Raw genomic sequence first — 16,498 nt, forward strand, 5'->3', positions numbered from 1 at the left:
GTTTTTAGCAGGACTTCAGTGAAGGAAATGCAAAGTGCTAAAAGAGTGGCTGAAGGGTTCCCTGGATAAGACATTTGTATTACACTAGTAGTATGTTCCCTGCTCCAATTAAGTTATTAACTACACAGGGCTTTGTAGCATGATATGATATTATATGGCATTTATAACACGCCTATACACAAGTGTTTCAAGGCGCGACGAGGCAAGGGGGGAACAGAGGGAAGACAGACAATTATCTTGGTAGGCCAGGTGTCATTCGATTGCGCAAGTGCATAGGAAGGGGAAGAGGGAAAGTGTGCAGGGGGTATGGGGAGGGGACAGTGCAGTACATGGTATAATAAGATAAATAAACAAAGTAAAAGTAAGGCCGACAGGTGGCAAATTTAAGGCTAAGTGCAGACAACAGGTGTCAAGTGCTGGTATTGGGAATGTAGGGATACAGAAAACACTCCCCAAGTGCGGTGGTTGCAGGAAGGCAGTGCAAGAGTGCGAATGGCGGGGGAGGGGGCCTGGGTCTGAGATCAGAGGGTGGCCAGATAACCAGTGCAGTTTCAGTATCAGCCAGGAAGTCAGCAGGGGAGAGGAGGAGAAAAAGCAGAAGCAAAGAGAAAGGTTCTGAGGTGCTTCCAGAACCAGAGATGATTCTCCTCAAGTTTCAGGGAGGCAGAGAGGCTGTTCCAGGGAGAGGCCCGAGCCGAAGAAAGAGATCTACCACCAACCCGTTGCTTGGAGGAGCGTCTGATCCTGAGGGAGTTGGAGGCAGATGAGCAAAAAGCTTGAGAAGGAAGACATTTAGGGAGAGAGAGTTGAAGGTATTGAGGCTCAGGGCCCCAGAAGGCCTTATGAACAATGCAGAGGGTTTTGAACTTAATCCTCACAGCCACTGGGAGCCAATGCAGAGATTTCAGTCCTGGAGAGATACAATGCCTGGGCTTGAGGCCAAGAACAAGTCTCACAGTCCTGTTCTGGATGAGTTGCAGAGGGCGGAGAGTAGCAGGCAGATTTAGAAAGAGGATTTTGCAACAGTCCAACCTAGAGAGTACCAGAGCTCTGGAGACAGTGAGCTTCTGGGGGAAGGATGGGAAGGCAGAATACCTCTGAGGATGTGCAGCTGGTAGCGTGACTTCTCAGAGACATCAGATATATGAGGAGAGAAGGAGAGTGTGGAGTCGAAGATGACCCTGGGGTTTTTATCCTTGCAAGTGAGAGCAAGAAGAGGGCCAAGAAAGGCTGGCCAGAGAGCTACAGGAAAACAGGGAGCGGGTGTGCCGATGAGGAGAATCTTAGTATTACTGGCATTAAGGCAGAGGTAATTGGTGGCACACCACTCCTGTATGGCGGGCAGACAGTCAGAGATGAAAGAGGGAGAAGAGGTGGCTGAGGGTAGCCCGAAAGTGAGCTGAGTGTCATTCGCATAGCACTGGAAGTTGGGGCAGAGCGCGGCAATGCAGTGGGCAAGAAGTGCCAGGTACTGGTTGAACAGCCAGGGAGAGAGGTTAGACCCCTGGGGAACACCACATGTAGAGATGGAGATAGAGTTAGAGGAGAGGAAGGACCCAAGTTGAACATGGGCGGGTCGATCAGAGAGGAAAGAAGTCAGCCACGCCAAGGCCTGACAGGTAATCCCCAGGTTATCAAAGAGACGGTTGAGCAGGATGGCATGGTTGACTGTGTCAAAGGCAGAAGAAAGATCAAGTAAGATGAGGACACAAGGGGTGTTGGAATCAAGGTTAGAGAGCAGGTCTTCACGGATGTTCAGGAGAGCAGTTTCCATGCTTCTGGCAGCTCTGAAGCCAGACTGATGATCATGGGGACAACCAACACATTCAGTGTGAACATTGAGATGGGAGATGGCCAGCTTTTCCAAGAGTTTGCCCAGGAAAGGAGTGATGGAGATTGGGCGATAGTTAGCCGGGCAAGACGGGTCGGCAGAGGGTTTCTTAAGGAGAGGGTGCACAAGGGAGTGCTTCAGGGTTGCAGAAGTCGGCCAGGGCAGGAGCCAGGGAGTCAATGTGGTCATTAATGGCTTTGGAGGAACAGGGATGAACCTGGTTTGATGGGACTTTCATAGATCGGACTTGTCTAGAAACCTCGTCTGGGGAGAACAGGGGGAAGGCAGAGAAAGAGGGGGAGAGGTGGCTAAAAAAGGGTCAGAGGAAGAGCAGGGAGTAGAGGGAGGATGGAGGAGGAAGGGGCAAGGAGGAGAGAAAGGACAGAATGTCCTGAGTTTTAGAGAGGAAATGAGAAGCCAGCGCCGTGCCGTGCAAACATCCCTAAGTCAATGGCTTTATCTAAACCCGAAGCACATCCTATGACATTTCTGCCCCACACCACTCTCCCTGTGTTCTGGTCTTTCCTGAACCCCTCTCTCCCCTGCACACACTGGTCACCCCGTGCTGCAAACCCTCCCCATCTTTCAGCTGCACTCCGTTCTTGTTCCCATCTCTCCCCTCCCTTGCTCCTTTCTTTTTCTGTCCTCTGCACCCTTTCAACCCTTTTTCACGTTGCATTCCTCCACTCTACTGTACCCCAGTCCCTCACTTCCCATTCCCCCATGGCCAAAGCCCCACACATCTCATCTGTACCCTTACTCAGCACTTTCTCCTCAGTCTTCAGAGCACCCTCGACATCCTTGGGAGCTTTTCTACAACTATTAGTCATGCTCCATTGTTGTACCTCATTTTGGGTTCTTCTCCAGGTCACTGTCGAGGCAAGGCCCAGCCAATGCTGTGCACACATGCTTGTATTTATTATTTACACTATAATGCTGCTTGCGGCTTGCCGGGTGCTGCCTACCCCATACCGGTCTGCACTGCACTGGTCTGAGACCACATGTTTGCCTCACCTGCACTGTATGCAGTGTCAGTATACATACACTCATCGCTCTGTGGTGATGAAGTCCAGGTATGGACCCAGCAGGGGGCTCAGGGGGCAAGTGGGTGATGGGGATAATAAGCCACTTGAACTTCCATAAGCTAGTGCACTGTTATGGATGTGCTAAGGGAACGGAAGGGAAGATGCAACATGATTCATCTCACAGCAACAGCATTAATACTGCATATACCATAGGGACCCCGGTGAGCTCTCGGAGGCAAACACACAACACAATGGAAAGGAAACTGCAACGGAGCATGGACTGGAATGTGCACTGGCACGAAGGACCATGGGGAAAGAGGCCCGCTAACAAGGCCATACAGTGCTGTCTCAGGTCACTGTCACCAGGTAAGTAGCAAGATGTAAGTGACTGGCCTGCACTTATTTTCAGGGTGTTGAGCTGTGGGTTCAGGTCTCTGTAGTATTTACACATTAGCCTGCAGTGCAGGTCTAAGTGTAATTTCTCATTTCTGCATTCATGTTATACAGACTATTCTTTGTAGTCGACACAATTTCCAAACGGTCATCTCCCTATCATGGCTTTTTAATTCCCACAAGGCGTGGGTGGCGTGGCGGTGGTGGTGCTCTGACCTCACACTACACTTATGGTGCCTAAATCCGAATTCGACTCTGCAGAGCCTAAACAAGCTCCCGCCCGGACCCGGGCCAACCGATCTCTGCGACGTACACCTCCCCTTAGCCACAGCCACCACAGTATCGTAGTTGGGTTCAACTGCTTCAAATGAATCCACAGACATGTGAGCACATCCCTTTGCTCCGAGTACAGGCTGAGGAAACTTGCATTTCACACCCACTTTTGTGGTCCTCACAAATGCCTTCATTATCAGGGAGACCACAGTGCACAATGCACCTCATTATGAGCTTCAACATTAACAAATAGCTTCATTTTCCAAACAATCGAGACCTTCCCAGAATAGCGCTCCGGTGTATGTGATCCAGGCATGTCACCACAAATGAATTTTGCTGCGGCGACCTACAAAGAGTTCCACCAACGGGTAAAAATCGGTAAATATTGAATCCATCTGAGCTTGGGCTTTTTTCTGAAGTCGCGTGGGTTTGTGATGCACTCATGGGCATGTTGCACAACACAGGGGTCTTGGGTGTTGATTTATCATTTATGTTCTGTAATGGGGCTATGTGAAACGTGAATAGTGCATGCAACACATCAGGGACTTATGTAATTTGCTCATCGTTTAAAAGTGCACATTGAAGAACAGCCCAATTTAGCACTTGTGTGCTTTTGGGTCACCTGCATGTAATTTGAAACCTTCACGAGGCATGGGACAAAGCCTGTATTTTCCTCTTATCATGAAATAAAACGAGGGTTTGACCCTCATGTTTTTCAATTCATGATGAAACATTAAGATGCCAGGATTCCCTGATCAGTTTGCAAAGCGCTGCATGTGTTTAGAAACTGTATAAATATGACGTTGGTACATTCCCCCTAATACATCCTCCCTATGCCGACCTGCACTGCACCTGGGAGAGGGGGGGCATTTGAATTACCTTAAGTATGGTAGCTGAGGTCTCAGGAGGTCAAGTGGCAGTCAGAGTCTCACTCTGTTTCCCTCAATATTAACACACGCTGTCACTCAGTCACTCTCAGCAGGAGCATGCGTTGCTGCCTGGCTTCTCCTTTGTTCTGGAAGCTGAGGCTGGGCAGCAGTGCACTGCACAGGGGCACGTGCAGTTCCCCAGCATGGGCACGTTCCACATGCACAGGTGCGGGGCACGCATGAGCAAGCAGCAGAAGTTCTTGTTTTAGCCCGCTGCTGCAGACAGTATGAAGTTAACTTCAACTTTTGCAAGCATGACCAGGGATGTCATTTCACCAAAATACCAGGGGTAGCGGAAGTGACATCACACGGCCATCGACCTCTGATGACATCACAAGAGGTGATGTCATTTGACCCCACCCCAAAGTGATATCACGGGAAGTGATGGAACTCAACCTTTCACCCCTTGACAAAACAGGAAGTGGCATCACATAGCATTGTTCCTAAGTACACTATGAAAAATATGTTTACGATATCACAATAATGTGATGTACATTTCATACAAGAATGGATCGCCATATGTATCGTTACGATCAGTGCATATAGACCCATATTACCAAATTACTGTGAATGCAAGCAGACGTCCATGGCCAAATGATAATGATGTGTTATTATATAGCATTTAGGATTAAGCGCTTTATATAGAAAAAATATACACCCAATAAAACCCAACCTGTGTTGGTACTCATTTATCGACCTCAGAAGGATGAAAGGCTGAGTTGAGGTGTTTAAGAACAGACTAAATCAGTGACTCACCCCCTGAAGTGTGCCTGAAATGAACCTTTAATGAGTCGAGCAATTATTGTATAGAATTCCAGAAAGACACATTATTTGGTTTTCCTATTCTTTCTTATTTAGGGTCAGTGCTGAAAGTGTTAGACTTGTGGCACCCCTGTTCTTTTTTTTCTTCTTTTTTAAAGGACTGAACAAGAAAGCCAGCCACTCCAGAAGTAAAGAGCCACATGGTGCTGGCCACAACCCAGGAGCTTGCATTACAACATTTTTTTTTTAATAAAAAGGACACCTTTTTACCTCATTTTTTTAGGGGTATCAAGGGAGACCTCAGAGGTCGCAGCTGTGACCTCTGGTGACCCCTAAATGACGTCCCTGTGCATGACATCTGCAGCCTGCAGATGTATTTTACATGCTGAAGTGACACAAATTCTGAAGGGGGGATAAATGACATTATATCTCCCCCACTTAAAATTGTGGGGGGATTTGTCCCCCTGTACCCCTCATGTCCTACGCCCATGATTCAGTCTTCGATCATCGGTAAACCTGAGCCTCTGCCTTTGAGTGGTATAGATAGAAGCCCCAGCTGTGCTGCCCATCCACTTGCTCTAAACCAAGAGTCTGCAATGCCAGCTTAATGTATGGTTTAAAGGCAGGCAGCTAGGATTGGCTGTGGAAAATCTGCAGCCATCAACTTGGCAGTGTCATCAACTTGGCTACGTGCCTACAGAAAGTGCTGCTACTGCAAGGAGCTCATAATAAGGGCAAAAAGAGACAAGTACGTGTGCATTTATTTATTATTATTGAAATTGCTCAACATGTTCAACAGGCACAAGTACACCTGAATTCTAGCATCAATCATCCTGATATTCCTAGTGTGGGATCAGGTTTGTGTAGGAAATGTGGCAGCAATGTAATATCATTGCCTTTGTGTTTTATTGTATGATGCTTTTTTGAAGAAGACACAGGTGCAGTGTGTTAAAAAAGAAATGTGTAGTTGCATTTTTAATTAAAGATATGTTTGTTTATGTTTGTTTACTTATTTATTCATTTATAATGCACACCAGACCCAAGGGTATCAGGCGCAAATAGTACAGAATATGTAAGGTTTAGGGTTACATGTTACATAGCAATATAGGACAGGTATATATACATAACAACCATGAGACAGGGAAATACTACATATAGAAGGGCATGCATGTAAATCAGGATACAGGTGGCACACGTAAGGTAACTCAGGGAGAGCAAGTTACACTTTGGTAGGGCTAACTATCCTCAGATTTCAACCAGCTTATATAGTTAGCTCCAAATTTGAGGTAGGGCTGGTCTTCTCTTAGAAGGTGTGGTAAGGCGTTCCAGTGTTGTGCCGCTCTGACTGGAAAGCTGGCACCCCCTGACTTGGACAACCTAAATCTCGGTACAATGAGGCCGTTGTTGTTTGTTGATCTTGAAGGTCTAGATGAGATTCTCCTTTGGAATCTGTCCATCAGATAACTAGGGGCTGCATTGTTCAGCGCTTTGTGAGTAAGAGATGCAATTTTTAAATGAATTGTGTTTTGAGTAGATAGCCAATTGTTTTGGCACCTTATTGAGGATATGTCTGATGTTTTTGGCATGCCGAGAGCCACTCTCAGGGCATTGTTATGGAGGACTTGAATCCTCTGGATAGTAGATTTGTTGACACCACTGTCTAGGGCATTACAGTAATCGAGCCTAGAAAGAATAAGGGCTCTAGCCAGGATGATGCAGTTATCTTCCAAGAGGAAGAGTTTGCCGGATCTGATGAGCTTACAGGTGTAGGCTGTAGCTGAGGCCATAGACTTCACCTATTTGAGAAGGAAAGGGTGTCATCAAGGTAGAAGCCAAGTGTCTTTACCTCCTTGGCCACCTGAATGAGATTGCCATCTATTACAAATGAAGAATAGCGTTGGCCTAGTTTCTTTAGATTGGGGCGGGTGCCTAGGATGATAAGCTCCATTTTATCATCATTCAGGCATAGACCGTGTGTTGCCATCCATGCCTGGATGATGAGATGCACTCTATTTAGCAAGGCCAAATCCTTGTTGTAATCCCCGGAAAGTGGGAGGAGAATCTGAGTATCATCCTCATAGTTAGTGTATGTGATACCCAGAAGGTCCAGATTGTCAAAGAGAGGCTTAGTTAATATATTGTATAGGGTGGGGGAGACACAGGAGCCCTGTGGGACGCCACAGGTAATGTGGATTGGGTCTGCTGCGGCTGATGTGGAGAACACACTAATAGTCCTATCGCTTAAGAAGGACTCAATCCATGTTATGGCCTCTTTGGAGAAGTGGGCTGCAGAATCTAGGTGGCTGCATAAGACCTTGTGGTTAACCAGGTCAAATGCCACTGAGAGAGCAATAAGAAGAGGGCTTTTTTCCCTTTATCTCGTAGCTCATCTATTTGTGCCTTCAGATCAATAAGGCGGTCTCGGTACTGTGTTACAGACGGAATCTTGAATGTCACGCTTATGGAGTTCCAGGAATTTTTTTATCTGATTATAGGTGATTTTGCCCTGAATTTTTAGCAAAAATGGCACTGTCGTAATTGGCCGATAGTTTGTACGTAGCAGTGGGACTTTGCTTTTTTAACAGGCAAGATTGTTTAAGATTTGTGGGAACAGAACCTGATGCAAATGAGGCGTTGATAAATTTAGAAACAAATGGAGAGAGAGTTCTAGCTGCATCTTTTGTGAGCTAGGCTGGGCTGAGGTCACCCTGGCAGTTACATGGCTTGAGTGAACGGATGACTTTCTCTACTTCAAGGTTGGTGGTTTTAGTAAACTTGAAGTGGGCTGTGGAGTTTATTAATTCAAGGGATATTCGGGGGTATTGTTGTTAGAATAGGGTACTTTAAGTGTAGCTTTTTTTGGGCAATTTTATTTTGCAAGGTGGAAACTTAATTGTTCAGTGCCTGTTGAATATCTGAGCACCATTCTTTATCTTTTGTACAGGTGAACGGAATGGGGATGGGAGATTCTAATTCCTTGAGGATGGTAAACAATGAACTGACATTGGAAAAGCGTTTGTCGTATGAGTTGCGCTTGGCCAGGTAAATTTCCTTTTTATAATGGGATGATATTTCCCTTAATTTAGTTCTGCTGCCATTTGCAGGGCGTAATCTCCATGAGGTTTCACAGGTTCTTTTCAGGAGTCGAAGGTCCTTTAATTGTGGGGTGACCACTTATTTAGGTGAGATTTGGGTTTACTTGCTCTAAGTTTCAATGGGGCATTGTTGTCGAGTGTGGTTAGCATAATGTTGTTATACTCCTTGACAAGCGTTTCTGGGTCTAGGTGATCGGCAAGCTGATTAAGGGTGGGTAGGATAGCCGGGATCACTTTGTCCATGGTGATACTCTTTTTATTCCTAGTTAAACATGGTGGGGGAATAATAGGGGCTAGGGGGAGAGGACTGGTAGTGACCAGTTCAAAGGATAGAAGGAAGTGGTCAGTCCATAGTTGCGGGGAGATATTGGTGATGTTGGCAGTGCAATTATAGTCCAGTATTCTCCCTTTGGAGTGTGTGGGCATAGTGATTTTTTGGGTTATGCCGAGTTCGTCAAGGGTGCTGGCAATGGAGGTGGCATGTTTATCTAAAGGATCATTAAAACCTAGGTTGAAATCCCCTATGAGAAGTAATTGAGATGTAATTTTGTAAATTTGTATATTACAGAAATAGAAATGTCAGGATCACCCACAGGTCCATCTATTCAAAAGCCATATATTTATGGAACATTCTGAAACATGTCTGCCAATCAGGAGTAAAGGGATTAGTAGTGGAGAAACCACCTGCTCAGTCTTCACACTTCTTCACATCAAGAGTGATCCCAATCATAAAGGTAAATCAGGTACAGCTAAGGGATGTATCACCTTCACCTTTTGGGGTTATGTGGTCTGTGCACTCAAGATGCGTGTGCATGTGATTCAGTAGCAACCCAAGCAGCAAAGTATCACATTCCAAAATGAACTGTCCAATCAAGGTTCTATAAAAATATGTACTTTAATTAAGCAGACCATCTGCAAGAATAACTAAATAGAACAACACTGTGCAAAACCCACCTCTGTAGAAAGAGCAGAGAACATGCAGAGATAGAAGGTGCAGCACTCTGAGTAATGAAGCAGGTGGAGAAAATACAACAACGAACCACAATGATTGTAAAAAGGATATGTAGGTAAGTGAAAAGGGATGAATGGTGAAGTAGCCATTCTCTAGGGGCCCCAAAATGAAACAGGGGTAGTTACAAGTCAATAGCACCTATCGCTGGACTTGGTAGTTTGACATCAGTGAAACAGGAATCTAGGTGCTCTTTGTGTAGTTCAAAATAGCTCGAGTGCGGTGGTTGCGTCGCCCTAGACAGGAAGCAATGTCAAGCAGGGGTGAAACTGAATACCATTGCGGTTCAAAGCAATGATTGAGGAAGGGCAGATTGGGAGGGCCACCAGGGTCAGTTTGATGGCAAAGATGCTGGTGACTGGATGCGCAGGTTGGGTCCGGCAGCTCTATGCAGCATCCAATGGTCCAATAGTCACAGTTCGATGGGCCCCCATGGTTGGTTTAACAGGGGATGAAGATCATCAGCAAAGATGTTGGTGGGTTGGACTGCAGTTCAAAGGTGGCAGATGCAACGAGGGGCTTTGAGTTCAAACTGAGGCAATGACATGCTCAGCTAGTGCAGTTCAGCAGCAAACTGGTTCAGACATGCAGTTCTGTGGCTCATAGATTGAATGAGTGTCAAAGACAGCCCTTAAGGGTCCAGATGGTTCAATGCTGTTGAACTGGCTCGAATTACGGTTCAAATTGGCTTTACAGTGGAAACTGCAGGAATCATGGCTGTCTTGGCTCTCAGGCACTGTGGGTCCCAATCAGAGGTCTCAGTTACAAGTGCAGAAATGTACCTCAGGCTCCCAATGCAAGGAAGGTTGGTGCATGCTGCCTCGGGTTCTTTAACCTGTTGAGGCCTCGACTACAGTGTGACTAACAGGGATGAAGGCCTTATTGCAGTGGCAGGTCACCCCCAATGTGCTGTAGGGAACAGCGCTCACTGCTGCCGTTGACACTCAGTTTCCACCTCACTGGTGGTGGGCTTTGGAATGTCAACTCTCCCAACAGCGCTCCCGTAAATTCGTCTTTAGGTGTGTGCTCCAAAGTGAAACATTGAATGAGTCGGAATGCCCTTCTTTTAAAGGCAAATGTCTGCATGTGATTGGACTGATTTAAGCCTGATTTATAGGTACTATCCCTGTCCTTGGTGCAAGTAGACGTTGCTTTCTAACATCATGCCAAAAGTGCTTTGTACTAAAAGAAGTTGAGGGGAACAGGAAGGAAAGGAGCGAAAGGGAGAAAGCAATATGGTGGAATCTTTCTCCAGCTGGTCTGAGCTCACCTTATCTACTCTGACTCTGCCCCTTTTCTTGTCAATAGCAACAAAGGCCCTTTTTGTATGCAGCACCCTGGTGTGAGGCTAATCCGTTGGGATGGGTGTGCCATTTGATTCCAGATTTCCAGGCGAGCTCCTGCTTAGAGACTGGCTTACTGGAGAGAGGTGTTAAACAGCTTTACAAAGTATCAAAAGGAATGGCATATGCAGACAGGTATGATATTAAATGGATATGGCTGTAATATGTATGGGAGATAGATGCTAGCCACCATACCCTGACTCAGGTATGGCTTATATTTAAAGTTTTCAACTGCCACTAGGATAACAACTCTCACAGTGATGTGGCTTTGAGAAGAGGGGTCATATTTTAAATGCAGCCCCTGTGCTACAATGGCTTGGCTGTCAGAAAGCGCCTGTGCTCACTAAAGCTGCTCTGTGCCACAGGAGAGCAGGTGCTGCAGATCAGGATATTGAATAATCAGAGCACTTGTGTACACTATGCTTTTGGCATGGAGTTTGTATAGAGTGGGGTCTGAACAGCAGACTAGCATCTCTGAGAGACAATTGCCTGCAACATTTCTATTTAATGAAATACACATTTTAAAGTCACAATGGTAAACACATGTGTATAAACTCACAGACCACTAAAAGCCTCACTATTAGAAAGCATATTAAAGATCAATCAGTAATAATAAAAAGGTCAATCCATATTGATGTACATATTTACAATAAAACAAAAATCTCGTCTAGATTAGTAATATCGTATAAACTGTAATATAATGTTTAAATGAATCATATCAAAATAAGAATACATCATAACTGCTAGTGCAATTAAGGTGCAAGTGCTTAACTCTCTTTCACATATTCCCACCTCCCCCATTAGCCTCACATCATTTAATAGCTTAATAATAGGAGTAAGGTTGCTTAATAGGACTTGCATAATAGTTTATTAAACCTAACGTTAAACGTAATTTACACGAAAACACGAATTGTATTTTGTGCTCTCTCCAAGTTCACTAAGGTTCTGGGATGAACATGTGACATTTGGGATTCTGAGAACTGAATTCAAATTGATCTTTTCATTAAAAGTTAGCATCATTAATTTGTGTAATCCTGTGTGCACCTCAAGAGCAAGCAGATGCCTTTCTGCATCCCAGTAGCCTGTTCTAATGATCTCAAAAGAGGTATGAGCCATGTCGTCCTTGGGGCGCTATACCAGGGGCAGTAGAACAGAAAGTGTGCACTGCTTTCTTGGAAGCCGGTGCCACAACAGCATAGCCCCCTTATTACTGTGACCATCTGGCTGTGACCCTGTTTAAACCCAATTGCTTAAGCTTTAGTCTGGTAAATAGCACTATATCACTCGTCAAGGGCATGAGATCAAGAACACACTACTAGATAAAATGGTTTGTCATATCCAAATATCCAGCAACAGATTGACTGTGGATATCTCTTATCCATCTATCACTTAACCTCAAAGAAATGTCTTTCATATTATATTAATGGCAGAGAACCTGCTATTTTCACCATGATTCTGAAACAAAGCTTTTCTTCCACCACATATCAATCTGGATTTCAGAAATTTGAACCAAGAAATATGTGTCATGAAAGAATCAAAGCATCAATAAATTAGGTTCATAGTGCATAATCAGATTATTTGTGGATTCAGCCACTTCAAGTACATTTTCAATAAAAAAATGTTTACTCTAGTTATGTCATCTGTACAGCGTAGACTCCCCACCTCACATGTTTTTGCCTGTGGAACTGCTTTGGAGTTGTGCAGTGTCTTGATGAAAGAGTAACAGTGATTTCTATAGTGGGTCTGAATGCTTCCTGTGGTTGTGTCTTACAAACTACAGTCCTTTGCTTTGTGGGCTGCCCATTTATTTCTGTCAGAAAATCTGACCCATGGGTCGTCCATGTGGCTGACACATTTTCTAATGCTATTCTTTAATAGGAATTTGATTTTGGTTTTGGTCTTTCTGACCAGCAACATAATGTTGATGCATTCATTTTTACGCCTAAATTGTCACAGAACATTTCAAATGCTTCTAGAAATCAAAGAGCGCTATTTCTGTCCTTTCCATTAAACACCTGCCCATCTGTGAACAGAACCAGTGGAATTGGCCGATTGACCATTTTTGGTACATCGGGTGTCACCTTTCTAAGGGTTGTGTCCAGCGCACTGATGTATGAAATAAAAAGTAGCGAGGCAAGAACTCATTCCTGACTCACTCACCTCTTTATGTTAAATGATTTAGTGAGAGTCTCTACTGATTTTCTAAAAATACATACATCCCATTTAGAGCTACTCCTTAGCAAAGCAATCGACATCTGCATATTGTCAACGCAATAAGAAGGAAGCATGCTTTTCCCAGAAACAGTTACTCCATTTCTCTTACCATTTGCATTCAAAATTGGGTTGCATCATGACTGCACGAGGGAGACAATGGCACTACATATAAACAGTTAATGGACATTTGTCACAGGCTGTTCTCACTGAGAAGGATCACCAAAAACGGAAATGACAAATCCCTCCTCTACTCTTGCAGATTCAAGTACCCTTTTAGACTATAAATAAAATTTCAAGATGCAATTTCTTTTTTGGACAATAGTATGTCTGAAGATCATTTGGTTTTGATGCTTCTTTTGGGGAGGTGGTCATTTATCTGCAGCAGACTGAAAACCCAATGGTATGTATCTGAATACATATTTAAATCTTTATTTGTTATCAACTACACTAGATGCCATTTAAATATATTGTATATTAGCAGCTTGTTTGGTCCACAGTCAATGGATTTGCTTGCAGCACAGGTATCACCAGCGGGTATAAACCAACTCTCTGAACAAAATGTCACTACTTGCATTCACCTATGTCATCGCGCCTGCCATCTACCTCAGCCCTGCCCTCACCCACCATATTTAAGACCCTTCAATACAACCTCTGCAATTATCTCTCATCTGCTGCTGCCACCATGCCATCCTCTCCTCCACCCCTTCCGTTCCAGCCCTTTCAGTGCCTCCAACAAGGAAATGGAAGAGGGGCTAGGCCTGAACCCTGTCTGCAATTTTCATGATCCATAACTTAACTGTAATTTTTTGTGCAACAACGGGTCACTCAACCACAAAAGAGGTGATTCTTTTTTTATTTTATTTGTGGTTAATCATTATTTGATTTTTCACAAAACGTACAAAATATACACCTGATTAAAAAGGAAGAAGAAAAAGAACAGAAAAATGAAAATTAAAATAAGGGGTAATAAGAAGTACAAAAGGAAAGAGAAAGAGTAAATCAATTAATCATTACAAAAAAAGAAGATAAGGAAATAGGCAGTGCTCTGTGAGATGATATCCATCAGTTCATAAAAAATATGTAGAAAGTAACCCGCACCGCCCTCAAACCTTTATGAGTGGTTCAATTTTATTTAGGAACCTCAAAACTTCCAGAGATACAAATATTTCTTTCCCCGCTGACATACGGTTCCAAAATTCCACTGAATATAATCAGTCAGCATGATGGACAAAACAGGAAGAATAATTGGCCCTTTGCAGACGTGTGCCGGAACATAACATTAATAGGTCTTTCACATTTTGTTTGACAGTTGAGTGACATAGGTTACACATACAATCAGTAATTGACCCCTTGTTCCGGATTCTCAATAACTCAAAAGTGATGTATAGATTCATTGAAACCATAGGAAGTTTGCCCTCCATTGTGGGTTGGGTAACTTTCTAAGGTAATAAGGCAGAAAGCCCAAGGGTTTATCGATAGCTCGAAAGATCCTAAAACATCTCATATTTCCAAATGCTGCCCTTGTGGCAATCAAATCATTCTGTTCTATCAGTTTTTTTAACTTCAGCGGATTATCCAGAAGTTCTTTTTTGGATGACTTTTCAGCAACACAACTGTGGCGTCTTTCTTCAGTTCACGTAGACATTCTCTGGTGTTTTGTTTCATCAGACCACCTATGTCAATTTAAAGAAAATTTCTTTGTGGGCTTATATTTGCTCTGTATAACAAAATCCTTCTCCATTCAACATAAGGATCCAAGGATTGAACACCTAGTTCATAACGTAACCTAGCCATAGGTAGTGATAGTCATAAATTGAGTACTTTTTTCCAAATATGTCCCTCGATTCACACACAATACATTTTTCTGCCCATTGTCTCAATTTCAATGCCATGCATTAATACTGGAATAATAAAAAAATAGTCCGTGGGCACCCCTGGACTTTTTTTTCATTACTACTGGAAAAACCTTGCCCTTATAGAATTTAATTAACGGCAAGAGAGTGAATCTACAGTGTACTGAAAGGATTTTTTTTAAAATGTGTTATATAAGCTGTGTCACATTTTTCCATAGGTCTGCTTCCAATGCTGAAATGGAGGGAATCGATGGAATCATAAACCCTAAGCATTCTATTTCCTTCACCACAGGCACATTGTGGGATGTTCTGACCCAGTAGGCTCTGCCCTGCAACATCACTGTGTGCTGCTTTCATCAGAAACAACAGAATGGCTGCCAAAAAGCCTGGTGTGCGCTAAAAATCTCTGAGACCTGCGCAAGGGAAATTGGAAAAATAGGCTGCCAATCCATTTTGCCTATATCAGTGGTAAAACAGGAGACCACACTACCAATACCTGTCATTGGGCTGCCCACAGAGTGAAATGGAATTATCTGAAAAAGCAGTGCTGAATTGCCAGGAAAACCCAGACGTGCTTTAAAATCTGTTTTTCCTTGGCTGTTGGAAGTGCAAAATCATGGTTCCCAAACATCAGAAAAGATCCAACATCCTTGTTGGGTGTTAAACATCACTTTATTTAAAGAATCCATCTAAGCACAATGTTAGGAGAAGCACATTTCATCATAGGAAAATCCAATTAAAAAAGATGCTTGCCTGGAAAAATCTGTCAGATATGGGCGCAGTACCGCCGCTCGCCTGTGTCAAAGCTGTCATTTACTTATACTTGCAGTTTAAAACTTGTGTCTTAAAACCAAATTGTGGAAAAGAAGAGACATGCCACCAAAAGCAATATAGGTTGCTACAATTCAATCTCTATGTTTGAAAAAGACTGGGATTATGAGATCTGTGGGTATATTTGTTGAAAATGTAAGTTTATTTAGAAAGGACAATTTGAAACAAGGGGTTTTAAAAGTGAACTAATGTTAGCCACAGTACTTCAAAGGCACATTCCACAGTTTGCCCCCAAACAAAGGCATCTTCCCCCTGCTCTCTGCTCAGGAACTGTCATTGAGTTGTTAATGGAGGTGGGATGAGATTTTGGCCTGTTACTCTGAGGTGAGACAAAAGACTCCCTTGATTGAAATGATATGCAGATTCAACTGTCAACAGAAAGCAACTGCCAGCAGGAAGGGAGCTTGGGAGTGCTCTGGACACAGCAAACCATGGAGGCGGGACAAGACAGATCTGTGTATCTGAAACTGTACAAAATATCTTTTTGGAAAAAGACTCATAGAGAACTATGCAAAACTGGTTAAAATCTGTAATTTACAGGTTGTTAATATGAAAATGCTGCTCACAGTTTGAAACTACTCTGAACCCTGTGCGATGTTCAGAGACAGGACTACCAGAAAGTTGATGTTGTAGCAAAAGTGATAATGCTAGAAACATGAAACTTCACAGGATTATGCCCAGATGTTATGAGCGTGTATGGAGAAAAATGTGGACAGATCTGACACTGGGTAACCAACCAAAAGCGCAAAAAACTGTCAAATTTGAAGCGGAGCTCGCACTAAAATGAGACTCAGACGGATACGGGCGCTACTAAATCTGTGATGTGAATATGCATTATTATCAAGTTGGTGACATTGTAAATATGATTTATGTGAAAAATAGATTTACTGTACTGAAACAAAGGGGAGGTACTCCTGGATTGTAAAATGCAGCATCACTA

Source organism: Ambystoma mexicanum, chromosome 4p (assembly GCF_040938575.1).
Source record: "Ambystoma mexicanum isolate Mex_15411 chromosome 4p, UKY_AmexF1_1, whole genome shotgun sequence".
NCBI lineage: Eukaryota > Metazoa > Chordata > Amphibia > Caudata > Ambystomatidae > Ambystoma > Ambystoma mexicanum.